The sequence below is a fragment of the Elgaria multicarinata genome, chromosome 20 (genome assembly GCF_023053635.1).
Source record: "Elgaria multicarinata webbii isolate HBS135686 ecotype San Diego chromosome 20, rElgMul1.1.pri, whole genome shotgun sequence".
In the NCBI taxonomy this organism is placed as follows: Eukaryota; Metazoa; Chordata; class Lepidosauria; order Squamata; family Anguidae; genus Elgaria; species Elgaria multicarinata.
This window is the reverse complement of record NC_086190.1, coordinates 10,977,157-11,003,218: the sequence shown is the minus strand read 5'-3', so window position 1 is coordinate 11,003,218 and position 26,062 is coordinate 10,977,157. Positions and strand designations below refer to the sequence as shown.

Genomic DNA, 26,062 nt, shown 5'->3' with positions numbered 1-26,062 from the left:
ACCTCTCATGGATGGTTTCATAGAATCATAGAAAGTAGAGTTGGAAGGGGCCTATAAGGCCATCAAGTCCAACCCCCTGCTCAATACAGGAATCCACCCTAGAGCATCCCTGACAGAGGGTTGTCCAGCTGCCTCTTGAAGGCCTCTAGTGTGGGAGAGCCCACAGCCTTCCTAGGGAACTGGTTCCATTGTCGTACCGCTCTAACAGTCAGGAAGTTTTTCCTGATGTCCAGCCGGAATCTGACTTCCTGTAACTTGAGCCCGTTATTCCGTGTCCTGCACTCTGGGAGGATCGAGAAGAGATCCTGGCCCTCCTCTGTGTGACAACCTTTTAAGTATTCACTGGTTTTCCTGCCCAGTGCAGAGAGTTGAACTAGATGATCCTTGGGATACCTTCCAACTCCACCATTCTGTGATTCTTATCTATCCCTGCCAATGTTGTGTCTAGTTTGTTGTTGAACCCATGAAATAATCAGGATACGGTAGATGGGATGGGCTAGGGGGACGAATGTTGATGTTGAGTGGTGTTTACCGCTTGATGCGGTAAAAGAAAGAAAGAGAAGGAAATTGGGCAAGAAAGCAGAACAAATAAAACAGTTTAGGGTTGTCATTACATTGGATTCAACTCTGAAATACGACCTACTAGTTATGGATATTCTGAACCGGGCAACCCAAGATGTTTCAAAGTGTCATATAAGGAAAGCAACTGTTGTACGTCCCAAGTCTGAAATTCCTCGTGGCGCTTAGCAAATCAAGCAGGCTCTCGCCACAAGATTCAGAAGAACGCCCGCAGCTTTCAGATTATAACTCAAGCACTGTGATGAATTTCTAAAACAAGAAACGGGAAGGGTGGGGGAAGAGGAAGCAGTGAAAGCCACATCCTCTGACAGGGAACTATAAAAACGCTGACGCGTCATGCCACATCTGTGACGCATCTCCATGATAAGGGAAATGCCGCACATGCTCAGAGGTACTGTCACCTTTATTATTATTTTAGCATTGTTGTCACCCGATTAAAGAAATCTTAACTGAGTAAGCCTATGACATTTAAATAATGAATACAGTCATTAGTTATATCTGCATACATTTGCATTCATTTCTTTGGTTTTAGATATATGAGTCACAGCAAGCATTGTCTTAGGAAAGGTCTTCCTTTTATTTTATTTTGTTTTATTTACTTCAATTCGTCCCCCCCCCCCCCGTGTAACTGTTAATGTATCCAATTTCTGCTTAATGATTTTACTTACAGGCATGAGACCTTTACTCTTTAAAACACAGAATGATATGAAGAAAGGAGGGGGGAATATAAAGGAGAAGGAAGGAAAAGTCTTGACTGTATAACACTGGAAAATGAAAAGAAAAATATCTAAGGGAGCTTCGGCTATTGGGCGGTATAAAAATGCAATAAATAAATAAATAAAACTGTTAATAACAAAACAGCCTTCCCTCTTTTGTTGGAGAGGAGATGTCAAAGATAGAATCATAGAATAGCAGAGTTGGAAGGGGCCTAAAAGGCCATCTAGTCCAACCCCCTGCTCAATGCAGGAATCCACCCTAAAGCATCCCTGACAGATGCTTGTCCAGCTGCCTCTTGAATGCCTCTAGTGTGGGAGAGCCCACGACCTCCCTAGGGAACTAATGGCACCAGCTGTTTGCAAGGAAGGCCTCGCATTGATTCCAGAAGATGCTGGGGCGATTGTGAACAAGTTACAGGAAGCCAGATTCTGGCTGGACATCAGGAAAAATGTCCTGACTGTTAGAACAGTACGACAATGGAATGAGTTACCTAGGGAGGTTGTGAGCACTCCCACACTAGAGGCCTTCAAGATGGAGCTGGACAACCATCTGTAGGGGATGCTTTAAGGTGGATTCCTGCCTTGAGCAGGGGGTTGGACTCGATGGCCTTGGAGGCCCCTTCCAGCTCTACTATTCTATGAACATCCACATGCTGTCTAATCTTAGAATACTGTGATTTGGGGAGGACCAGCACGGTAGAGTTGAGCTCTATGGACCAAGCAGGACGTGGCCCTAGCCAAGGAGGGTGGGAGTGGGGGTGGGGGTGGAGTTCATGGCATTGGCAAATACATTGGAGGCTGAACTTCAATGACTCTGGGTTAGATCAGTGTTCACAACAGTCATTCCTTGGAACCACTTCTGATTGCTTCTGGGAGGCAGAATTGCAGAAATCTGCTCTTAGAGCAGGAGCGGGGGGTGGGGGAAAACTATTTTCTGTCAAGGACCACATTTTTTTGGGGGGGGGCAGTCTTTTCCGGGCCACATGCTGTGGGCGGGTGGAGCTGGAGCCCTCTCCTCATGGCCTGTTTTGTAAGAAAAATACATTTACGGGAGAAGTGGGAGGTCATGCAAAAGCGTTGCGTTTGGGTATGTGATGTGGAATGAAGGGTGTGTGTTTTTTTGCTTTCTGCACCCTTGTCATTCCTGCCATTCACGATGATGACGGTGGTACATGTGTTAACAATAATTCCGACTTCGTATTTGGTTTGTTTCAGAATGGCATCTGCTTCGGGTTTGCCTTGTGGGCCTCCCTACGCCCATGACACTTGGCACGCAAAGCGACGCACATGTGTGTTATGCGGAAAGCCGGTGTGGTTTGCATTGTTTAAAAGAAAAAAGAAAAACAAATAAACAAACAAGAACCAGTTGGGACCTTGCTTGAGCTCATTCATGGTTGTTCTTCCTCCACAACCAGTTCTAACACGCTCGTGACCAGCCACTCACGGAAGTTTGCGGGTCTTTTAAACAACGCCGTGAACAACCAGGACATCTGCAGCGATTGTTGCAAATTCTGCCATGAAAAGAACACCTTTAAAGTGACAACATCCTTAAAAAAGTGGGATCTTCCACCGCTCGATAGTGCCATCTCGATTGACGTTAATGGAGGGGAAGCATTAAATTCAAACCACTTGGTTGCCCCTCTCCATCCATGTAACTAAGTCCATAATAATCGTGCCCAAAAGCAGGAAACACAAATGCCCGGGTCAGCAACGCAATTTCTCCTTAATGTAAAGCTGCCCTCTCTCTTGGAATCTCGGCAACCATGACATTCATTTATGCGGCTATGTGTTTGTTTGTTTAATTAGTTGTATATTCTCTGTTTTATAGAGTTGTACCACCATTATATATAAATAAAGTTATACAAAAATTATCCATTATGCTTGATATAGTGTTCATATTCTGCCAAGTTTCCTTATATCTCATTGTTAACTCTAATGGCATAAGGTTCTGAAGAGCAGGTGTGGTCAAATCTAATTCATGTTATGGGGACATAGGAAGCTGTGTTCTACCAAGTTAGGCTATTCGTCAACATTGCCCAATTTGCTTCTCCAAGATCTCAGGCAGAAAAGCATTTTTCTCATCACCCACTTCCTGACTCTTTTCTGTGGAGGTGTCAGGGATTGAACTTGGGAACTCCTGAATACAAAGCCTCTCCCATCATCATTAACTGCTTTGCATGAAATCAGGGACAGCCAGTGTGGTGTAGTGGTTAGATGTTGGACTGGGAGTTGAGAGATCTGGGTTCTAGTCCCCACTCAGCCATGGAAGCTCACTGGGTGACTTCGGGCCAGTCGCAGACAGTCTCAGCCAAGGCTACCTCGCAGGGTTGTTGTGAGGATAAAATGGAGAGGAGGAGGATTAAGTATGCCACTTTGGGTTCCTTGAGGAGGAAAAAAGCAGGATATAAATGTAATAACTAAATAACTAAACAAAACACCTGCATTTAAAGAGACAGCACCACAGTGCCACGTGTCTTTTACATCTCATGTGTTTCAGGTTGTAGATTGGTCTTTGATAACTCTTTGATAACTTCTAATTTTTGCAAGCATTGTCAGATCCACACAGGCCTCGTTCCTTTTCCCTCTTTAATTGTTAGTCAGTATCTTTTTTTATGCAGCTTTTCCTTTTGCTTCCAACGTCCCTTCAACGATAGCCCTGGGTAGGCCTTGCACATCAGAATGGCCACGCAGACAAAAAAGGAGCCACATGTTCAGACCCGCTGCTGAGGCTGTGCAACTCCTCCTGGCTCCTCAAAGGTTGAAAGACAACTTCTACAGTGATTTGTGTGTGTTTCTATCTATGAAGGTTCCACGCACAATCTAGAACCCTGGAAAATCATTCCTGGGTTGAGGGGGGGGTGTTGGATGTGATGGCCTTATAGGTCCGTTCCAAGTCTTCCAAGCTCCAAGTCTTCCAAGCTCTTCAACATTTTTATTAATGATTTGGACGAGGAGGTGCAGGGAACGCGTATCAAATTTGCGGATGACACAAAATTGGGTGGGATAGCTAATACCCCGGAAGACAGAAACAAACTTCAAAGTGATCTTGATAGACTGGAGTGCTGGGCTGAAAACAACAGAATGAAATTTAAAAGGGATAAATGCTAAGTCCTACATTTAGGAAATAGAAACCAAAGGCACAGTTACAAGATGGGGGATACTTGGCTCAGCAATACTACAAAGGAGAAGGATCTTGGAATTGTTGTAGATCGCAAGCTGAATAGGAGCCAACAGTGCGATATGGCTGCAAGAACGGCAAATGCTATCTTGGGCTGCATTAATAGAAGTATAGCTTCCAAATCACGTGAGGTACTGGTTCCTCTCTATTCGGCCCTGGTTAGGCCTCATCTAGAGTATTGCGTCCAGTTCTGGGCTCCACAATTCAAGAAAGACGCAGACAAGCTGGAGCGTGTTCAGAGGAGGGCAACCAGGATGATCAGGGGTCTGGAAACAAAGCCCTATGAAGAGAGACTGAAAGAACTGGGCATGTTTAGCCTGGAGAAGAGAAGATTGAGGGGAGACATGGGAGCACTCTTCAAAGACTTAAAAGGTTGTCACACAGAGGGGGGCCAGGATCTCTTCTTGATCCTCCCAGAGTGCAGGACACGGAATGACAGGCTCAAGTTAAAGGAAGCCAGATTCCAGCTGGACATCAGGAAAAACTTCCTGACTGTTAGAGCGGTACGACAATGGAATCAGTTACCTAGGGAGGTTGTGGGCTCTCCCACGCTAGAGGCCTTCAAGAGGCAGCTGGACAACCATCTGTCAGGGATGCTGTAGGGTGGATTCCTGCATTGAGCAGGGGGGTTGGACTCGATGGCTTTGTAGGCCCCTTCCAACTCTGCTATTCTATGATTCTATGATTCTAAGTCAACTGTTCTATGATCACAGAGGGAGCCTCCACAGATTAAAACACAAAAAGTCTCCCTTCTGCAGAAGTCATTGCTCAACGCTTAAAGGACGGGAAGGAGGCACACAACCTCAAGGGCAGGGTTGAACCTGGAACCCTGCATAGCCCCATCGGGTCTCTGCTGTCCATCAGGCATGCAACCCCGAATAGGGCTTACATCTTGGATCTGCTCCCGTCCACCCCATTTCTTAGAATGTATCCCATCATACATAATTATTTTTCCTTCGCACTTTGCAACAATCCTTGGCTTTCTGTAATCCTGTCCAGTATGGGCGTCTTTTCTTTCTAGCTTACTCTACACATTCTCTTCCAGCACCTTTCAAATACCTTGTTTCCTTTCGTTTTAGCTATTGTCCACGCTTAGAATCATAGAATCACTGAGGGTCAGCTGGGGATGCTGTGGACTGAATCTGGAACCTTCTGCATGCAAAGCATGCGCTTGACGGCTGAGCATGGTCTACCGCCCCGCAAAGCCTGCACCTTTGCAAAGCATTTTTTTTTTTTTAGGGTTCTGTTGTCAGTTATGAAAACCCGTGGCCGATTGTCCACCCTTCCCTTTTCTCGTTTTGTGTACAGTTCAAACTTTCCTCCGCTGCCATGTCCACACTTGGTAACCGGCTGAGACTTCTTTTTTTAGAAACATCAAAAGACACAGAGTCCCTTTGTGGGTTCATTCTAGAGAAAAGCTGACTCTGGGGCAGGGGAAGCAACTCCAACAGTGACCGGGGACTCTCCAAGTCTCCTCCTCCCCCCCTGCTTTCGGTTCATGAGGCTTTCCATCCGCTCGCCATGTCCCCTCCCGGCTGGACGGCTTTCTCAGGACGACCGCCCGCCCCGCCCCTGCGTCGGAGGGCTCCATCCATAACGTTAATGGCTCAGATGCCGGAATCCGGAAACCCGGCGGCTGGCCAGCTGTTTGACTCGACTTTACTGCTGCCGCTTATGAGATAATTGGCCCGTGCGGCCCTGGTAACAGCAGCGGCGTTTGTGCACAATTAGCTTCTTTACAGGGAAGAGTAACTCTTGATTCTGGGATGGTTTGAGCCACTGAGCTGCAACTGCTCTTCTGCTCCCAAATCTGCAGAGCATGGCTGGGCACACCCAAACTCCGCAACGTCTCTCCATTCCTAGAGACGTCTGATCTGGCCACGGTGACACATGCCTTTGTTACAGTCATTCATTGATTACATTTCTATACCGCCCCGTAGCTGAAGCACTCTGGACGGTTCACGAAAATTAAAACCAGAAAGTACATCGTGCTAATGTAATATGAACGCTGAAAACCACAAAAAAGCAGAGTAAAACCGAGCACAATGCAGAGATTTAAAATGCAGATTTAAAACAGCAGAGTTAAAAGAGTAGGATAGTAAATTGCTAAAATACCGGGAAAATAAAAAGGTCTTCACCTGGCACTGGAAAGAATACAACAAAGGTGTCATTTGGTCCAGAATGTTGACTAGGTACTCCCTTGTTGCATCGGCTTTCTGGACACACTTCGAAGTGCTGATAGTGACCGATAAATCCCTGAATTACTTGGGACCAGACGACCTCATCTCAGGTCTACCTCATCCCATACAAGCTTGCCTGGGGAGGCCCTTCTCTCAGTATTGCTGCCTTTGAAGGCATGTTTGGCAGGTACAGTACATGTGAGAGGGCCTTTTTGGTGGCTGCTCCCAGGCTCTGGCACTCCTTGGCGTAGGCGGGCCTCTGGTATATAAGCTAGTCTGTTGCTGAAGGGTTTTTTTTACCTAGGGAGGTCTTGGGCTCTCCCAAACTAGAGTCCTTCAAGAGGCACCTGTCAGGGATGCTTTAAGGTAGATTCCTGCAATGAGCAGGGGGTTGGACTTGATGGCCTTATACGCCCCTTCCAACTCTACTATTCTATGATTCTATGATTGAGTTCTATTTATTGTTTTTATTGTTGTGCTTTTAATTGTGCTTATTACAAAGTAGAAGAAATCCTAAGAACCTAAAGGCTGTACGTGCCGAACCAGACAATTTTAGCAAGAAGTGCAGGGCATAAATCTAAATCAATAAATAGTCAGGGCTGAACCAAAGGCAGCTGTCAGAGAGGAGTCGGGAACCAGGAGTTGTTCCAGGTGGTCACAAAGCCAGGAATCAGAGCCAAAGAGCAAACGGATACACACCAGAGCCAGGATGTTGTGCAGGCAAGGTTCCAGCCCAAGCAGGAAGTCTTTGATAGCCCGTCCTGTCTAGGAAAGCCCAATGGCTGGTCTGCCTGGGAGGCAGCCGTCCAGAGCCTGGGAATGCTTTAACGGCACAGGGTGATGCTCTGAAGGGCAAGTTCTGGAGACCCACCATGGGATGTCTAATTCTAACCCTGACAGCTCCTGACACCTGCTGTGGATAGCAGGAGGTAGCAGGTTTTTGAGTGAAGAAACACTGTCAATGTCCAGTGGGGTCAATCTGGAGGGAATCTACACGTAGTACTGAAGGCGCCTGCGTGCGCCTCCAGTCCGCCCTCAAAACGATGGTGTATACGGAGAAAGAAGAGACGGAAGAAGAGGCGGAGGAGGAGGAGGCTGGGGAACCGGCCGCGTCCTTGCCACCGCCGCCACCTCCCCACCAGCCTCCTGCTGCTGGGGTAAGAGCCACCCGGGTCGGAGAGCTTGGCTTCCGCTTCCGCTGAGCTCTCCGACCTGGGTGGCTCTTAGCCTGGCAGCAGGAGGCCGGCGGGGAGGCGGGGGCAAGGACGCGGCCGGTTCCCCAGCCTCCTCCTCCTCCGCCTCTTCCTCCGTCTCTTCTTTCTCCATCTACACCATCGTTTTGAGGGCGGACTGGAGGCGCACGCAGGCGCCTTCAGTACGACGTGTAGATTCCCTCACAGAAGAAATTTAGTGATGCTACTTCCAGATGGATCGCTCCTAGTGCCTTTCAGTCAAAGGGCATCATGTATTTCCCTCCTCAACAGACGCTTTGGGTGGAAATGGAATAGATGGAAGAAGCACACGGGGTGGTTACATTATTATTATTATTGTTATTATTATTATTATTATTTATATAGCACCATCAATGTACATGGTGCTGTACAGAGTAAAACAGTAAATAGCAAGACCCTGCCGCATAGGCTTACATTCTAATAAAATCATAATAAAACAATAAGGAGGGGAAGAGAATGCAAACAGGCACAGGGTAGGGTAAACAGGTACTGGGTAGGGTAAAACTAACAGTATAAAGTCAGAACAAAATCAAGATTTAAAAGCTTTAGGAAAAAGAAAAGTTTTTAGCTGAGCTTTAAAAGCTGCGGTTGAACTTGTAGTTCTCAAATGTTCTGGAAGAGCGTTCCAGGCGTAGGGGGCAGCGGAAGAAAATGGACGAAGCCGAGCAAGGGAAGTAGAGGCCCTTGGGCAGGTGAGAAACATGGCATCAGAGGAGCGGAGAGCACGAGCGGGGCAATAGTGTGAGATGAGAGAGGAGAGATAGGAAGGAGCTAGACAGTGAAAAGCTTTGTAGGTCAACAGGAGAAGTTTATATTGGATTCTGAAGTGAATTGGAAGCCAATGAAGAGATTTCAGAAGTGGAGTAACATGGTCAGAGCGGCGAGCCAAGAAGATGATCTTAGCAGCAGAGTGGTGAACAGAAACCAACGGACTGATGTGAGAAGAAGGTTGCAGTAGTCTAACCGAGAAATAACCAATGCATGGACATACAGACACCTGGATCCCCAGTAGAATTCTGTGTTTGCGGCAGGGTGATTGCACAAAGATTTGTCTGGAAGCACCCTCAGGTCCAAGCCAGATCTGGAGTGCCTGCTCTCCAGCCTGTGGTCAGTTGATGCAGCCGGGTGAAGTGCAGGAGGTCAAACATGCAGCCCTGTACACCAGGCAAGCAAGGCAGCAGTCCAGGCTCATAGTATTTATACCAGGCCTACTCAATCTGGACGCTTCGTACATATTACTGCTCAGTTTTAGTGGCTGATGTTGCACGCCCCTGCCCTGTCTGCTGCTTAAAAAATATCTCTAGTGAGTTTTACTCTCAGGTTAGTTGTTATATCATAGAATAGTAGAATAACAGAGTTGGAAGGGGTCTATAAGGCCTTTGAGTCCAATCCCCCTGCTCAATGCAGGAATCCACCCTAAAGCATCCCTGACAGAGGGTTGTCCAGCTGCCTCTTGAAGGCCTCTAGGGTGGGAGAGCCCACAACCTCCCTAGGTAATTGATTCCATTGTCATACTGCTCTAACAGTCAGGAAGTTTTTCCTGATGCGCAGCTGGAATCTGGCTTCCTTTAACTTGAGTCCATTATTCCGCGTCCTGCACTCTGGGAGCATCGAGAAGAGATCCTGGCCCTCCTCTGTGTGACAACCTTTTAAGTATTTGAAGAGTGCTCTCATGTCTCCCCTCAATCTTCTCTTCTCCAGGCTAAACATGCCCAGTTCTTTCAGTCTCTCTCCATAGGGCTTTGTTTCCAGACCCCTGATCATCCTGGTTGCCCTCCTCTGAACCCGCTCCAGCTTGTCTGCATCCTTCTTGAATTGTGGAGCCCAGAACTGGACGCAATACTCTAGATGAGGCCTAACCAGGGCCGAATAGAGAGGAACCAGTATCTCACGTGGTTTGGAAGCTATACTTCTATTAATACTTATGATTAATTATCAATACTTCTATTAATACTTCTATTAATGCAGGTCTATCACACTGAGCTATGGCCCCTCCCCTCAGTCCTACTTGTGAGTCTGAGAGAGGAAGTAAAGAGAAACATGCCAATATATTTGCAAAACTGGAGAGTAATTTTTAGGTGCAAAGAGAGGGGTTGAATCACACCCAGTAGTATCTCAGGGTTCTCCAGTGACCAGGAGAGCAACTGGCCCCATTTAGACATGATTACAAAAGGATGCAGGTTTTGGGGCGCCATGGGACAAGCACAAATTTGGCTGCTTCGGATGTTGACTGCAGAGAGCAAGGGGTCACATTCAGAGCCCCTGTGCCTCTTCTAGGCACGGATGTCATTTTTGGTTTGTTCACAAGACAAACTATCAGCCCAACTTTGGTCACTGGAATTTCACGCTCAGTTTTGTGTATGTGTGTGTGTGTGTGTGGCAGAAATCCTTCCCCTCTGTCATTAGAAAACCCGTTTAAAACAAAAAAAGCAGCCAGGAAGAAGAAACAACATATAACTTTGAACTGCAAAACCTATAAAAGTATATGATGGCCAGGACTGACACGCTGCAGCCATACTTGCTTCTTGGACGCTGAAATTTGAGACGTGCTCTATGGCCACCAGTACAGGAGGCATTCTTACTACGGATGTGCTCCGCTTCTCTTCGGTTCAGAGAAGCAGGAGCGAGGCGGCCTAATTCGCCTCCGGAAAAGGCGGAGGCGAAAAGAGTCAGGGGGGCTGCGGATCGAGGCGAAGAGGATCGCCTCAATCCGGAGCTTCGCCTGAAGGTAAGTGCTGGGGAGGGGGACTAATCTGGCGCTGCCGGTGCCGCCATCCATGCGGCAGCGGCGGCGGCAGCACCAGGTAAGGGAGCAGGGAGGAGGGACGCTTACCTGCCTCCGTCGCAGGCTTCAATTGAGGCCCCGGTTGAAGGCAGAAGTGAAGGCCGAGGCCTCTTCCGGCTTCAACCGGGGCCTCAATTGAAGCCCGTGACAGATGCAGGTAAGGGGGCAGGGGGGGGGTTGGCCTATTTTGCGCTGCTACCGCTGCTGCCGTCCATGTAGTGACGGCGGCGAAGCCGGATCTCACTCCGCGGAGCGGAGTGGGAGACGGGTGGAGCGGCGCGAAAAGGATTGGGCCCGATCCAGATTTTCCGGATCGGGCCACGAAGCAGATTGGGGGGGCCGTGCACACCCCTAGTTCTTACAGCTTTCTCCGTAGAAGGAGCAAGAGACAGGGGTGTTGGAGAAACCCGGGTTTGAGGTCAAGCTCAGTGACCTTTTGCCAGCTCAGCCCCCCCAGACGACAACACGCAGATCCCTAACCTGGCTTAACTCAACCCGTTGCCGCTTTTTAAAAAATCATGATTATTTGTGCAAATCCTGGTTTGCACAAAATCGCGGCTGGGAATATTTACGGCAATTGGGATTTGCACAAAATCGCAGCCATAAATAGTGCAATTTGTGCAAAATTGCAAGCATAAATGGTCCTTTACGCCTGCAGTTTTACGCAAATTGGGATATTGGCGGGCGCGATTTTGCGCAAATCCCCATTTCCATAAATATCCCCGGCTGTGATTTTGCGCAAATTGTGGCTCACGGACAAAAAAAGAAAACGAGACGCGATCTCTCCTCGGGGGGGGGGGGGATGGTCCGTCTGGTGGCTCACCCCGCACGCTTGCTTAGGGTGGGGTGACTTAGGGCGGGGAACTAAGACTAGGAGAGCGTGAAGAGGATGTGGGGGGGGGGAGTTTGCCTCTCTTGAGCAAGAGGGTGCAGGCAAATTTCGGGCAGGGAAAGGTGTGGAGGAACAGGGACAAGTGGGAAGAATGCTAAAAAATATATATATATGGAATGAGGGTAGTTATGTTTCCTCTACCAAGAACCTGTGGCATTGCATTTGGGTGGTGTTGAGCACTGGGTGCTGTGAACTGCTTATTGATGGTGCTATATAAATAAATAAATAAATAAATAATTAATAATAATAATAATAATAATAATAATAATAATAATTAAGCAGGCTCTCGATTCCGCCTCGCTCAAGCCCACGTCTCCACGTCTGTGCTGACGGGCCCTGAACGCCCTGCTTTATAGTCTAAGGACTCTGCATGCTAGAGCAAGCAAATCTTGGTGCATCCCACTGGCTCTATGTTCATTTTGGTCTCTGTATCTGCCAAGCAGTATGTACTGACTGTCCAAGAGGCATAAGAGGAGGGTGGAGAACAAGGCGTGGGGCGGGGGAGGAAGGAAGGAAGGAAGGGGGTGCAGAACAGAAAGTACACTCTTATTTCTACACAAACATTATCTCCCCGCCCACCACGACTGTGCCTGAGTAAGATCTTGAGATGCCCCTTTCTGCCTCGTCTGTTGGACTTTTTCTACGCAGCGAAGCAATTATCCACGTCAAATGTGCACTTTCGAGCCCCGTGACTCTCGCAGCCGCTGCGGAAGTGAAGGGGAAACGGATCTCCCTGCTTCTCTGCTCTGCAACTAGCTGGGCCGTACTGGTGGCTTGGCTGCGTACTGCCGGCTGGAAGTGACCTTGAGACATCCCCGGTTTCTTTCCCTCAACTTTCTTCAACCCAGCACAGCTACGCCGTAGGAGGACAGGGGAAATGATAGCGGGACAAAGGGAAGAAAAGACAGATCCCAGGCAGGGACGGATTAAGACATGCTGAGGCCCTAATTCAGGGGCCCCCTAACATAAAAGGAAAGAGGAAAATGCATTTCATTATAAGAGAAAGAATAATGAAAGGGTACCACCAGGGCTGGCGCTGCCATAGAGGCAACTCAGGCGGCGGCTTAGAGCGCCAAGCAAACGGCGCTGAACAGCGTGCCCGGAAGCTGTTCTCCTAGAGCGGCTTCCGGGTGCGCTGTTCCAAAGCCGCCACCCCGGCCGCCCCCCAACCCCAGCATCCTGGCTTCGAAGCTAGCACCCGGCCCGAAGCCGCTCCTGGCTTCAAAGCCAGGACCCTGGGGTTGGAGGCGGAGGCTTCAGAACGGCGCGCCAGGAAGCCACTTCCCGGTGTGCCACTTCAAAGCCTCCGCCCCGCCCCCCAAACCCAGCGTCCTGGCTTCAAAGCCGGGAGCGGGCACACACGCACGGGAGGGCAAGGCAGAGGCTTCAGAACGCGCCTGCCTAGGGCGCAATATAGTCTGGCGCCGGCCCTGGGTACCACCCAGCATTAGGGAGTGCTTGTAGTTACAGTGCTAGATAGCCTTCTCCGAAGCTGTGTATAAAACACTTTTAAAGTAAGTTGATTTGAGCTTTTTTTACATTGGCTCGAGTTTGCAGTTATTGCCTCCAATACTAAATGCTGCATTGCCACACTTTCTCGATATAAGGCAACTCTGCTGTAAGTCACACCAGACTTTCCAACGTATTTAAGCCAAAGTGATTTCATCTTAGTTATCGTACACCTTAGTTATCTCCAAGATATCTAGAGGCCCCTTATAATATGAGGCCCTAAGCCATGGCTTACTTGGCTTGTCAGCAGCCTCTTGGGGTCTGTCTTCTCCCATCCAAATGTGGGCCTCCTGAGCACCCCAGCCTGCTTGTTGGCCCATTGCAATGTCTTGATGACGCTAGTGCTGCAGGCCCAGTGGTGGCTCTGGGAAGTGCTCACCGGGGGCCACAGGATGAAGGGGCAGATGAAGGTGTCCATCACACCTAAGCGTTTGCCCTGGTTTGCCCTCATATTATCTCCCTCCGTTCATGTAGCATTTGAAACCCTTACGTTTCATTCATCTTTAGACCTCTCCTGCGCACTGGCGAATCACTGTTCTCCCCTGCAGATCTCCTTTGTACCCCCCCTTACAGTGTATTGGTTGATCAGAGTTGGACACCTCGCCCTCCCCAGTGATTGACATGGCGCGCTGGAGAAAAGGCACGCCCCCTCCCTTTCATCAACAACACCGCCCCTTTAACACACGCCCTCAGACCATCAGATTGAGTACGATCGGATAAAAATACACGTTGAGGGTCGAGCGCACTGCTGGAAAAACCGTTCTTTCCCCGCATCAAGAAAACTTGCAAAAGGGGTGAGGGGGGAGAGGCGAGATCCTGGCAGGACATGGATGACGTCATGTGAGCCCTCAGGAAACAACGCACGGAGAGTGGACTGTAACGCTGGTGTGATGGAGCTTGATGAGGCTGTCTGTCATGGAGTCATGATAGCACTCTTCGTCCTTGAAAGGTCGTCACACAGAGGAGGGCCAGGATCTCATAGAATCGTAGAATCATAGAATAGCAGAGTTGGAAGGGGCCTACAAGGCCATCGAGTCCAACCCCCTGCTCAATGCAGGAATCCACCCTAAAGCATCCCTGACAGAGGGTTGTCCAGCTGCCTCTTGAAGGCCTCTAGTGTGGGAGAGCCCACAACCTCCCTAGGTAACTGATTCCATTGTCGTACTGCTCTAACAGTCAGGAAGTTTTTCCTGATGTCCAGCTGGAATCATAGAATCATAGAATAGCAGAGTTGGAAGGGGCCTACAAGGCCATCGAGTCCAACCCCCTGCTCAATGCAGGAATCCACCCTAAAGCATCCCTGACAGAGGGTTGTCCAGCTGCCTCTTGTCTCGATCATCTCAGAGTGCAGGACACGGAATCGTGAGCTCAAGTTACAGGAAGCCAGATTACAGCTGGACATCAGGAAAAACTTCCTTCCTGTTAGAGCAGTACGACAATGGAACCCAACACCTAGGGAGGTGGTGGGCTCTCCCCACTAGAGGCCTTCAAGAGGCAGCTGGACAACCACCTGTCAGGTATGCTTTGAGGTGGATTCCTGCATTGAGCAGGGGGTTGGACGCGATGGCCTTGTAGGCCCCTTCCAACTCTACTATTCTATGATTCTATGATTTTATGAGTCGTATGTTGACTGTGGACACCCAAGCATGCTGCTGAAATGGACTCTGAGTGGGACAAGAAGGAACTGCTGAGGGGGGCAATCGGAGTCGTGATGGTAAGAAGCTTGAGCTATTGCCCTGGGACAAATGCTGTCAAGGCTGCTGCTAACATCTGCAGAACCCTGGTCTTCCTTTCCATCACAGCAGTTCATTCCACCATGGTCAGCTCAAAAGCACAATCCGAGGCCTCGCATGCTTTGGGGCAGAGCAGTCGGTATTGACTCCCCAGAGGCACGCGTGGTCTAAGCTCTCTAGCACGTGGACCACACAGACGGGAGATGAACACTTGCTCTATGCCTGTCCTCCTTGGCGTTTAGGTCCATGAAAACTTCACATGTGCATTCAAAGGATTGGTTTGATCTCGGTGATCTGCAGCTCCTTTCACACCCTCCTCCTGAGCTTGCTGGGTTCGGTGACCTCTTGCGGAGCAGTCCTCTGTTCCTCCGCTCGTAGCTCCTGTTGCTCTTTGTCCGCTGCCAGTTCCTGCTGTCCTGTCCCAGGTGGGAATCTGGTTAACTTGGGGTCGCTCTCGTTAGCAAACAGATCAGCCATGAAGCACACGCTTCCTCACACGCGGTGAGGAGGAATCGCTGCTGGGCGTCTGGGAGTGAAGTCTAATTCTTAATGGTTATAACTTTTATAAGCTGCTATTTAGGGTAAACACTCTCAAGATGGCATACAGTGAAATTTGAGACAATCAAACTGCCTATTGGCTACTGGGACAGGTTTAAGGTTCTGGTACTCGTGTACAAAGCCCTAAACAACTTGGGACCAGGATACCTGAGAGAGCGCCTTCTCCTTTACCAACCTGCCCGGCCACTGAGGTCATCCGAGGGCCTGCTCCTGGTGGTTCCACCTAGATCCATCCTCCGACTGGAATCCACCAGGGGAAGAGCCTTCAGCGTGGTGGCCCCCCTCCTGTGGAACTCCCTGCCTCTGGAGGTCACGCAGGCTCCAACACTATGCAGCTTCTGTCACCTCCTGAAAACATCTCTTTTCCAGGGAGCGTTCCCCAACGGACCAGCCATCATTTTTATTGGTATTCTGTTGTAAATTGAACAATTTTAATGTGCTGTTTTAATCTTTTAACTCTTTTACTTCCATGTTCACCTCTCCGGAATCTATTTTATTTATTTATTTCATTTCATTTCATTTCATTTCATTTCTATACCGCCCAATAGCCGAAGCTCTCTGGGCAGTTTACAAAAATTAAAACCATGAAAGAGCATAATAAAACAACCAACAATTTAAAAACACAAATACAAAATACAATATAAAAAGCACGACCAGGATAAAACCGCACAGCAAAAATTGATATAGGTTAAAATATGAGATTAAAACAGCAGAGTTTAAATTTAAATTAAATTAGATGTTATAATACCGAGAAAATAAAAAGGTCTTCAGCTGGCGACGAAAGGAAAACAATGTAGGCACCAAGCGAACCTCTCTGGGGATCTCGTTCCACAGCCAGGGTGCCACAGCAGAGAAGGCCCTGCTCCTAGTAGCCACCTGCCTCACTTCCTTCGGCAGGGGCTCACGGAGAAGGACCCCTGAGGATGACCTTAGGGTCCGGGCAGGTGCATATGGGAGGAGGCGTTCCTTCAGATAGCCTGGCCCCAACCCGTTTAGGGCTTTGAACGTTAATACCAGCACTTTGAATCGGGCCCGGACATGGACTGGCAGCCAATGAAGTTGTAGAAGGACTGGCGTGATGTGGTCTCGTTGGCCAGTCCCTGTTAGTAACTGTGCTGCCCTGTTTTGTACCAGCTGAAGCTTCCGGACCGTTTTCAAAGGCAGCCCCACGTATAACGCATTGCAGTAATCCAAACGAGAGGTTATCAGAGCGTGGATCACTGTAGCTAGGCTATCTCTGTCCAGATAAGGGCGTAGTTGGTATATCAGCCTGAGCTAATAAAAGGTGCTCTTTGCCACTGAGTTCACCTGTGCCTCAAGTGACAGTTCTGGATCCAAGAGCACCCCCAAACGATGGAGCGGTATATAAATATTGTAAATAAATAAACAAACAATGATATGAACAACAACAACAATTTGAAAGCAATGTTTACATCCCGGACTTTATTTAGAGAGCGCGAGGGCTATGTTATCCTCACAAGGAAATTCGGGCTGTTTTACCCTCACAATAACCCTGCGAAGTAGGTCAGGCCGAGCATTTCAAAGATTTGCTTCCTGTCTGGCCCTTTTTCCCGACGCTCAGTTAGGGCAGCCGGCCGGCCTGCGCGAAACTGCTGTGAGGGGGGCTTTTGTCTTCGCCTTGGCTCAGTTTCCCGAGGTCTGGAGCGAGAGGGCTGGTGGGTTGTCGCTTCGTTTCGGAAATGAGGATTTATTTATTTATTTGCTTGTTTTCAAAGGGACGGGTTCAGTCAGAGGATTTTGTACGGCTGAGACTGGCTCCCTTTTGTCAGAGGAGCCGCCTCGTCGGTAATTAAGCTGTTGTTCAGCCTGAGTGTAATTGGTGCTGTCTGCTGACAGAGAGCTTCTGCCGGCCAGATGTTGGTTGGGTTTTTAGGGGGGGGGGAGGAAACAACCCCCCCCCTTTAAAAATCTTGGGAAGCCTCTCTGGTGGAACTATTTTTAATTGGTAAATAGAAGGAAGAGAGGAAATTGAGGGTGTCTTTTTTCATCTTCTTTTTCTTCCCCTAGCAACGTTGCTGGGCATGGCGCACGGCGCACGCCCACCGCACTGGGGCTTTTGCGCTTGATTCTGAGCAACGCTCTGAAGTCCTGTCCACAAAAAAAAACATTTATTCAGCTTAACAAGCATGCTGGAAGTCCACGCTTTTGACGTTCACACTTTTTAGCTCCCGGTGAGGGGAGCCTAGAAGTCAAGACGCAAGGCTGGACGGGAGCGGGCCGTGAACCTTAGGGTGACCAACTGTCAGGATTTCCCCGGATTTGTCCTGGTTTTTGTTCTTCCCATGGTGTCAGGGGGGATTTTCTATAATTTTCAATAATGTCCTGGAATGACACACCTTCCCCTTTAAGGCTGCCGTTAGCATGGCAGGAGGGAGTGACATGCTTTCTTGAGGCACGTCATTCCCCCACCCCGAGCTCCAATTGAGGTCTTAAAGGGGAAAGTGGGTCATTCGTGGACATTATAGAAAAGGCCCCAATTGGAGTGGATGGTGGTGGTGCAGAATGAAATCTTTTCCCCTCCTCCACTCCAATCGGGTTCTTTAAGGTGGCGGGGGAATAACGTACTTTCTGCAGTAAATAAATAAATTATTATTATTATTATTATTATTATTATTATTATTATTATTATTATTTATTTATTTATATAGCACCATCAATGTACATGGTGCTGTACAGAGTAAAACAGTAAATAGCAAGACTCTGCCGCATAGGCTTACAATCTAATAAAATCATAGTAGAACAATAAGGAGGGGAAGAGAATGCAAACAGGCACAGGGTAGGGTAAGCAGGCACAGGGTAGGGTAAAACTAACAGTATAAAGTCCGCACAACATCAAGTTTTAAAAGCTTTAGGAAAAAGAAAAGTTTTTAGTTGAGCTTTAAAAGCTGCGATTGAACTTGTAGTTCTCAAATGTTCTGGAAGAGCGTTCCAGGCGTAAGGGGCAGCAGAAGAAAATGGACGAAGCCGAGGAAGGGAAGTAGAGATCCTTGGGCAGGCGAGAAACATGGCATCAGAGGAGCGAAGAGCACGAGCGGGGCAATAGTGTGAGATGAGAGAGGAGAGATAGGAAGGAGCTAGACCGTGAAAAGCTTTGAAGGTTAACAGGAGAAGTTTATATTGGATTCTGAAGTGAATTGGAAGCCAATGAAGAGATTTCAGAAGCGGAGTAACATGGTCAGAGCGGCGAGCCAAGAAGATGATCTTTGCGGCAGAGTGGTGGACAGAAACCAATAAATAAATAAGATAGCTTTGTATGTCCCTTGCACAAGCCTACTTCACAGGGTTGTTGTGAGCTTTACACGTGGGAGAAGGGAGAACCACGAACACCACCTCCACCTCCTCGGAGAAAAAAGACGGGTAGGAGTACAATAAAAGAGAAATAAATCTTCAGATCCTTTCTAGACGATTCCCTACGCAGCACTGCATGGAGCATAGCCCAACTACTGGAGTTACTCGGCAGACGGAATACCGCCTCCGTTGTCTTTGCCAGGGCTTCTGCCAATGAGCATTCACTCTCCTATGAGAAGGTACGGAGTGCGGGACGCCCCATTGATAACAATAATACGAGCGGCACTTAGCGCTTCTGTGGTGTTTTATAGCTCTGGAGCTCACTGCACGAACATTATTTCACTAATCAGGAGAAATGGAGGGTGAAGGGCTCAGATGAAACCTAAGACGACGGAAGACGGAAACTGCTGACGCTAACTGCAGCATTCTGGGGTGGGGGGCAGATCACACACCCCCCCCAAATAAAACACCCTCCCTTTCCCCAGAACTGTGATGGTTTAAATAAAGGCCGGGTTCCGAGCCAGTGTTTGTGCAGATTTCCGGCGGCACCAATAAATTACGGGAATAATAATTTGGATTGCCGGGGGGAAAAACCACCCTATCAGTTCAAGAACCAGTAATATAAAAAGATGCAATTTCATGTAACGGTTGCTAGAAACGAAATGTTCAAATCCAGTAGGTATAAATGCAGCCCGGGAGCTCTTGATTCCAGATCTCATTCCTATGGGCTAGGGAATTCAATTTGCTAGGGAAATCCTAAGATTGCTAAGGTAAATGTATAATGATAGGTGCCATATTGTACCCCGAGCAGATGCTTAGAGGGAAGCAATTCTGCACCACACCAGCAGGGAACTGAAAACCAGAGCAGCCACTATTTTGGGATCAAGAGTTGCACGGGATTACACAGTCCCACCACACACTTCAATTTTCCAGATGGGCTTTTATTATTTTATAAAGCCTGTAGCAGCAAGCATTCCACTAATCAACCCTTGAGTTTAAACTCCTGTACTTCATACAAAGTTAATCTGCAAAGAGGAGCACTTGACTCCAAATCAGCATAAGTCAGGTAGATGTAGGGTGGCCCCACGTGTCCCGTTTTATAGAGCACAGGTCGAGAAGAGATCCTGGCCCTCCTCTGTGTGACCACCTTTTAAGTATTTGAAGAGTGCTATCATGTCTCCCCTCCATCTTCTCTTCTCCAGGTTAAACATGCCCAGTTCTTTCAGTCTCTCTTCATAGGGCTTTGTTTCCAGACCCCTGATCATCCTGGTTGCCCTCCCCTGAACACACTCCAGCTTGGCTGCGTCCTTCTTGAATTGTGGAGCCCAGAACTGGACGCAATACTCTAGATGAGGCCTAACCAGGGCTGAATAGAGAGGAACCAGTACCTCACGTGATTTGGAAGCTATACTTCTATTAATGCAGCCCAAAATAGCATTTGCCTTTCTTGCAGCCACATCGCACTGTTGGCTCATATTCAGCTTGCGATCTACAACAATTCCAAGATCTTTCTTGTTTGTAGTATTACTGAGCCAAGTATCCCCCATCTTATAACTGTACATTTGGTTTCTATTTCCTAAATGTAGGACTTGGCATTTACCCCTATTAAATTCCATTCTGTTGCTCTCAGCCCAGCACTCCAGCCTATCAAGATCACTTTGAAGTTTGTTTCTGTCTTCCAGGGTATTAGCTATCCCACCCAATTTTGTGTCATCTGCAAATTTGATAAGCGTTCCCTGCACCTCCTCGTCCAAATCATTAATAAAAATGTTGAAGAGCACTGGGCCCAGGACTGAGGACTGCTGATGTCGCAATCCAGAGCGGCTGCTCCTGCAGCTCCTAACATTAAAAAGAAACGCGCGCACACACACACACACATGCATACACACAAACACACAACAAAGCAAAGCAAATGCAAAGATACATTGAATGTAAAATGTTAGCCTTGAGTGCCATTATCTTTCCCCGGCAGGTACAGAAGGACCAGGACATTTTGTAATGGCAAGATTCCCACCCCCCGCCCCCGTACCCTGAGCTTTTGCAGTTTGTTTTAACTATCTGTGCACCCTCTCTGTGTACGTTGTTCTAAAAACCAGTTTCATCTGGTTGCCAGTTATATTCCAAGCATAGCAGAGCCCTGAATAGGAAGGCAGGCATGGCATGACATGCCTCTACTTCACGGTTCTGTTTTTGCATCCAGGTAGAGCTAAGGTGCCAGTGTGCGTGAGCGTGCCCTTTTACCCTCCTGGTTTTTAGGAGCAACCTCTTTTTTAACATACGACTGCTTTTGTTTGCTTGTTTAAAATATTTCTGAACCGCTTTTCATCCAGTGGATCCATCCAGTAGACATATAGATATGCAAAATACAAATACAATGTCCAGAATTGACTTTTCAAATCTGTATGCAAAACTGAAGTACTTTGGCCACATAATGAGAAGACAGGATACCCTGGAGAAGAGGCTGATGCCAGGGAAAGTGGAAGGCAAAAGGAAGAGGGGCCGACCAAGGGCAAGATGGAGGGATGATATTCTGGAGGTGACAGACTTGACCTTGGGGGAGCTGGGGGTGGCGACAGAAAGCTCTGGCGTGGGCTGGTCCATGAAGTCACAAAGAGTTGTAAACGACTGAACGAATAAACAACAACAAAATGTAATTTTGCCCTACTTTCGTGCATGTGTAATGTCTGGTCGGTGACCCTAATAAAGTTGATGATGACAAATACAATGCAACAATATCTTTCATAACAATTTTGTGAGGCAGCAAAGGTCTATTACAGTGCAATTGAGGGGAGACATGATAGCACTCTTCAAATACTTAAAAGGTGGTCACACAGAGGAGGGCCAGGATCTCTTCTCGATCCTCCCAGAGTGCAGGACACGGAATAACGGGCTCAAGTTAAAGGAAGCCAGATTCCAGCTGGACATCAGGAAAAACTTCCTGACTGTTAGAGCAGTGCGACATTGGAATCAGTTACCTGGTGAGGTTGTGGCCTCTCCCACATTTGAGGCCTTCAAGAGGCAGCTGGACAACCACCTGTCAGGGATGCTTTAGGGTGGATTCCTGCATTGAGCAGGGGGTTGGACTCGATGGCCTTGTAGGCCCCTTCCAGCTCTGCTATTCTATGATTCTATGATTCTATTCTCTCTGTAGCCCCCCACCCCCAGGTCACTTTGGGGCTCTTTTGAGCCTTTCTACTCTCAGTCCACCTAATTCTAATGCTTCAAGGGATGTAATTCTAATGCTTCAATGGCCTTGTAGGCCCTTTCCAACTCTGCTGTTCTATGATTCTGTGATTCAATCTTATTTACGACTAATTACCACCAGGTTTTCATAGGTTTGCAGTCTTTAAAAAATGGGGAGAGCAATCCTACAGTCCCTGGTAGAGCGTCCCAGAGACATAAGATTGTTCGGAGTCCTTTCCCTCAGGTTGTAGACAGTGCTACGGCCTTGAGCCAGGGATCCAGTGTAGCAATCTAGAGCGGCATCACACAGGGGGGAATCGTGTTTGCTTACCGTCGCTTCTCCACCCATGAAAGTTTGTCCCTCTTTTGAAAGAGGAAGTAAACAACGTGCACGTCGCCCATTCAGCGGGCTGTTTTGATTGCGCTGCTTCTCCTGCTCACAGCAGGAGATAGCGGCAACTTCCGCCTCAAAAATAATTTGAATTTACCAGGGTCTTTTTTTGTCACGCAAAAAAGACTAGAAGGGGCAGGAAGTGCACGGGGGATGCAGACGACGTCCGTGAGTGCCCAGCAATGAGCGTGCAATAAAAGGCTCATCTGATGGAGCTCTTTGTCTAGACATCTGGGCATAACCTATCACAGAATTCATCAGTGGTTGCTCCCGGGGTGCTGGCACTTGTGCAAAGATGCTGCCCTGCAGACTCAGGTCCATTTGCACATCCAGCCCATCAATGGACGTTGCAGTGGGCCAAACCCGTGTGCCTGAACTAGCCCAGAGCCCAAAGAGACTAATTCCAAGCCAGCATTTCAGTTGTGGCAGAACGGCGGAGCCAGCACCTGCCCTTGTGGTGTTTCTCCTATCCACATTTCAACAGAGAAGGCAAAAACTAATTTGCAGCCAGAATTCCTGATTGTTTGCAGAGCAAGGGCTTTCCGTTTATTTCGAGAGGAAAAGGCCTTTCCCACCCTCCCACCCCCGCCTCCTATTTCTCAACCTATAAAGGTTTTGACAAGAGAATGGTTTAAATTAAAAAAAAAAAAGTGGGGGGGGGGAGAGAAATGTTCCAGGGAGTGTGTGTGTGTGTGGGGGGGCGGCTTTTGTAGATTTTGTGGAATTTCAACCGCTCAATGAGATATCACCTGCTGATTAAGAGAAAGGTGACCCCCCCCCCCGCCCTGCACCCCATCTCCTTGGCATCAATACACCACCACAAAGTGAATAAGGAATGCGGAGGAGCGGCCTTAAGAAATATGAACAGTAACCTAGAGGACTCCAAAGGGGGGGGAAAAAATCCCCTCCAAAACAAGGATTTGTAAGCAAATCGGTTGCTAATGAAAACCAGGGCCAGCTCCGTCAGCGTGGTACATGGGAACAATCCCAGCGTATTTGAAACATGATGGAACAAATTCCCCTCTGAGAATGAAAGGTTAAAGGATGTCAAGGAGCGATGGCAAGCATTGTGCTTTTTCCATGTCTGAGCTTATATAACAGGAGGATGAACTGGTGGAAGGAAAAAGCCAGGCCGGATGTGAAGGAGATACTTTCTCAACAACAACACCCTGCCCTCCGCTTACACCTTACACACACACACACGCATGCACAAACACACCCCATTTTGCTGCCAAAAGCCAGCCCAGACAAGGTTGCATAAGGAGGCAAAGCCGTGGCAAACAGGGTCCCCCTCCATCCCATTTCCTTTCCGTCCTTTCTTTTTTTTTGCTACTACTGAGTTTCGTTTTGAAAGTTGTACCCACACGCAAGAAAGCCATTAATATCCATGGCAACCCAAGAAATGTAGGGTGGTGGAAGAAGGGGGCAAGCTTGGAATTAGTAAGAAGAGTAAGTTGAAGAACCTTCCCAAAGAGACGAGAGGCAATGCTGTGATCGTAGAACACAATAATAATTTTGTCATGCAAAACTCTGGCATCTCATAGATTCCATTTTTCCTTACTGATCCCCAGTTAACTGGAAAAATCTCATTTCCTCCCCCTTGTACTTTTTAGGGATCCTTTTTTGGGGGGGGGGGAGTTTAAAAAAAGGAAAATATTTATGGATTTACAAACTAAGCAACGAAGCAGCTTTTCTTTAGATAGGGTGACCCTGTGAAAAGGAGGACCGGGCTCCTGTAACTTTAATGGTTGTATTGAAAAGGAAATTTCAGCAGGTATCATTGATATAAATGGGGAACCTGGTGAATTTTCCTCTTCATCACAACAGTTAAAGCTGCAGGAGCCCTGCCCTCTTTTAAATCTGGTCACTAGTATAGCTCCTGCAGCTTTAACTGCTGTGATGAAGAGGGAATTTCTCTCCACATATACAAATGATACCTGCTGAAATTCCCTTTTCTATGCAACTGTTAAAGATAAAGGAGCCCTGTCCTCCTTTTCATAGGGTCACCCTACTTTAGATTTCAGGTTACAAATGGAGTCAAAATATCCACGATTACTAAAAAATTATAGTCCCCAAACAGACATTTCTTTTGCGTGTGCAACAAAATAAATACTGAGTTACAGCAAAGTGGTTGTTTTGTGAATTGTTTTGATGGAGTCCCCTTAGTTAAGAAAAAGCAGACACTTTTCTTAAAATCCATCCACAAAGTATGGGTTGTTTGCTCCATTAATTTGGGTTTTGGCCTTTTCCCCCCCCCCCCCTCCCCAATCCTGCAATTGAGGGCAAAATTATATGCACTTCCAGCTTGATGCTAACTGCAACTTGGCAGCAGTCAGCAATAACAAAATCATTAATAATGAAATATAGGAGGGAGAGCCCTTTAAACATTTTGTTACTGGGCAAATTTCAGGAACCCAAATAGAACTAGGGGAATTCTCTCTCATTCTCTCTCTCCCTCTCTCTCCATCAGAACTAAACCTAGGGGATGAGTTAGATCACTACATGTAAACTATACGTGTTTCTGTTCTGATGCAGCCAGAAAACCCACAGTGCCAGCAGCCATTCAGTTGATCAAGCCGGCCCCCGGCCCCACCTTCCAGGGCTAACCTGGACTTACCCTCTAGGGTGACCCTGTGAAAAGGAGGACAGGGCTCCTGTATCTTTAACAGTTGCATAGAAAAGGGAATTTCAACAGGTGTCATTTGTATATATGGAGAAACTGGTGAAATTCCCTCTTCGTCACAGCAGTTAACGCTGCAGGAGCTATACTAGTGACCAGATTTAAAAGAGGGCAGCTTTAACTGTTGTGATGAAGAGGAAAATTCACCAGGTTCCCCATATATATCAATGATACCTGCTGAAATTTCCTTTTCAATACAACCGTTAAAGATACAGGAGCCCTGTCCTCCTTTTCTTATGGTCACCCTATTACTCTCGGACTTGCATCCGCTCCCAGCAACGCCCACTGAGTCAACCTGAATCAAGGCCACCGCTGACAGACTGGGAAACAATGTGGCGACCTGTGGAAAAGCATGGTTCTGGGGTAGAAGCCCAATGTGGCTGTGAGTTGGCGGCTGCATCATATAAACAAGGCAGTGCCACTACGCAGCCACAACAGGCTAAATGGGCCGTATAGACAGAACTTCTTGAGTATACCAATGACCTGGGGAGATGGTGGGCTCTCCCACCCGAGAGGCATTCAAGAGGCAGCTGGAAGCCATCTGCCAGGGATGCTTTAAGGTGGATTCCTGCATTGAGCAGGGGGTTGGACTCGATGGCCTCAGAGGCCCCTTCCAACTCTACGATTCTAGGATTCTGTATCTAAGAGAAGGGCTTTCAACCTGGTGGAGAATCTTAACAGTACTTAGCATTTATGCAGAGCTGTGGGCTGCAGTCCTATAACTCAGCCTACACCAACCTGACACCCTCCAGATTTTTTGGATGTCAGCTACCATAAGCTCCTAGCCGGCCTGGCCAATGGTCAGGAATGCTGGGAGTTGTAGTCCAAAACATCTGGAAGGCCCCAATTTGGGAAATTGCCCCGGATGCTGCTTATAAGCAAGTGTTGTTGTGGTAACGTGGAAAGTCTGAACGCTCTGCATGCAGTGGGAAGTTACCCAAGCCAAAAAATTCACCTCCAGCTGCATCCAAATAAAATATTGTTCTCCTATAAGGCCTTTCTCTTATAGCAAGTGTCTGAGCTTGGGTGAGTCACTGGGAGTTTGCTGCTCTGCTAAAGCCATTAGCCAACGTACCCAGTTCCCCAGCTGCTAGTCACGGTGCTTTGCTGGTGCGGATGTTACTGCCTTGTGGCAAA

General features: G+C 47.9%; 1 protein-coding gene across 1 annotated transcript in view; it reads right to left on the bottom strand.

The window, feature by feature from the left end:
• Window positions 1-392: 392 nt before the first annotated feature.
• Window positions 393-26,062, bottom strand: part of MORN1 (MORN repeat containing 1) — a 215,264-nt gene continuing 189,594 nt past the window's right edge. Inside the window, exon 15 of the mRNA XM_063145530.1 lies at window positions 393-444. The gene's annotated coding sequence lies outside the window, so the exon portion shown is untranslated. The remainder of the gene's footprint in view (window positions 445-26,062) is intronic.